This window comes from Dipodomys ordii, unplaced genomic scaffold (assembly GCF_000151885.1).
Source record: "Dipodomys ordii isolate 6190 unplaced genomic scaffold, Dord_2.0 Scaffold193, whole genome shotgun sequence".
Classification (NCBI taxonomy): domain Eukaryota; kingdom Metazoa; phylum Chordata; class Mammalia; order Rodentia; family Heteromyidae; genus Dipodomys; species Dipodomys ordii.
In genome coordinates, this window is record NW_012267409.1 from 773,611 (window position 1) to 776,043 (window position 2,433).

Below are 2,433 nucleotides of genomic sequence, written 5' to 3' on the forward strand. Positions count from 1 at the left end.
AAAGAATCGTAATGGAGCAGAAGAGCAAGGGAAGAGTAGAAAAGGAGTAAATACAGGACAGAGGTCAACAAGCTTTTGTCTGTAAATCACTGGACTGAGTATTTCACGTTTTCTAGAAAAAACAGTCACTATGACAACTTGTAGTACAGAGGACCCGTTAACAGTCATAAAGATATGAATGTATCTCCAATTCAACAACATTTTGCTTACAAAAACAGACAGCATGCCAAATTTGGTTTTGGCCAGTCTACTGACCACCAAAACAGGACATTAACACCTATCTTGTCCTACTACATTAGTGAAGATATCAATGTTCTAATAGCAAAGGCTATGAGTGGATGTGGAAGTTGTATGTCCTAACACATAGATTTAAATTATCCCAGTATCAAAGAACATATTTGATTTGTACCATCAAAGAGCATTATGATAGATAATATTACTCATTTTTCCCTTAAAAAGGAAAAGGGAATTATAATACTTACTGTAACACTGGTAACTCTGAAGTAATCATTGCTGGAAAGGTTGTTCCACAGTGCAGCGAATTCTGTGTAATTCAAAACTTTAAAAACCACTTCAAAGGCAATCCTGTTAATTAAAAAATAAATAAAATAAATTACTTTAAACTACAATCAATAAGCATCATCAATCATCACACTACTTGGTATTCACCCAAATACCTTGAACACCAATGTCCACAGACAAACCTAAAAAAGGATGTTTATGATACCTTATTTTACAATTACAATTCATAATTAAAAGCCACCAAGATATCCTTCAGTAGGTAAATGGATAAGCAAGCTGCAAGGTATTTGTTGTTTAAAATAAATCACCTATCAAACTCTGACATGACCTGGGAAAACCTTCACACACACTACTAACTGGAAGAATCATGTAAAAAAAGGATTCCAACTGTCTGATAAATATCACAAGAGATATAAAGAAAGAAGTATGACCTAGTCACAGGAAGAAAGACAACATCTTTTGATGAAGCCAGGATGCTATACTTCAAGACAAAAATTTCCAGAAGAAAATACAGAGAAAGGGGCAAAAAGAATATTTGAGGATATGACAGAAAAATTTGGTTAAGCCAGAGATCACATAGAGACATGCCGTACTCAAACTATAATCAAGAGATATACTATATTCAAGAGACCTAAGAGTGTCACTCTTGAGACAGAAAAATAATTCTTTACATAAGAAATCTCCAGATTAACAGCCTATTTCTGATTGTAAACCATCAAGTCAGAAGGTATGATATATTTAAATCATTGAAAGACAAGTTATTAAACAGTAATTCTATAGTAAGTGTAGATTTCAAGTGTACCAAAACTCTCCCTCAATGGATAAATTAAGATAGTCTCAGAATGGTGGTGAGGAACATCTAGTCCATAGGCCCTCAAAATCATTTAGTATATAACACATGACAGAAACACATGCCTGTGGCCATCTGTTTGTATTATTAACTTTGAATGGCCCACATAAATATCCAAATAACCTTTGGCAGAAAAAAGCTTACCATCCCCTCTTAGAACGACATGAACTGGAAGAATTTATTGCTGTACCTATGCTATAGGAAAATGTTGAAAGGGATACTTCATACAAAATGGAACAGTAAGAATAAAGAGCCAGGTATAAGGGCTCGTATAGATAATCCTAGGACGGGAAGGTGAGACCAGAAGACTGAGAAGAAATTGAGGTCAGTCTATACTACATAGAGAATTCCAAACCAGCCTGAGCTACACAGCAAGAACCTGTATCAAAAACAAACAAAGAAAAGAAATGGTACACTAGAAAAATCAAATAAAAAGGTAGGTAGTACTGGAGGAATTAAGAAACAAGAAGACACAAAACATATAAACAATGAAATGGCAATTCTCAGTCAGTACTCACTTTCACTGTAAATAGATAGAATTACCCATTGTGGGTGAGATTAAACCAACTTTTTTAGTGATACAACTATGTTGTCTAAATGAGACGAATGTTAAGATTCTAGAAGACTGAAAAGTATGATGACGCAAAAAGATATTCCAGCAGATGGTAAACAAGAAAGCTGGAATGATGATACAGACAAGATTTTATAAGAAATGGTGAAGGACATGATGTATGGGGGGGGGGGGCCACAATTCACTAGAAAAAATGAGCATCATAAAGGTGTACACATAAAAGAACAATGCCCAAAACACAAGAAACAAATCCCAACAAAACTGAAGGAAGAATCAAACAATGCTTCCAGAATACAGCAGACCCTCCTCATCCACAGGAGATCCATTACAAGACACCTCCTCCCATCCCCACCCCACACCCACCCCAGCAATGGAGGCCTTAAACCAATACAGCACCAAATGCTCTATATATCTCTTAGGTTTCATTCTTATAGAAGATTTTAGCAACTTTTAGCTTTTCTTTAAATCAAAAACTTTTTTTTTTTTTTTT

The 2,433-nt window shown here is 35.0% G+C and overlaps 1 long non-coding RNA gene across 1 annotated transcript in view; it reads right to left on the reverse strand.

The window, feature by feature from the left end:
* Positions 1-485: 485 nt before the first annotated feature.
* Positions 486-2,433, reverse strand: part of LOC105999608 — a 56,791-nt gene continuing 54,843 nt past the window's right edge. The window contains exon 3 of the long non-coding RNA XR_001175739.1: positions 486-585. This is a non-coding gene — a long non-coding RNA (uncharacterized LOC105999608). The remainder of the gene's footprint in view (positions 586-2,433) is intronic.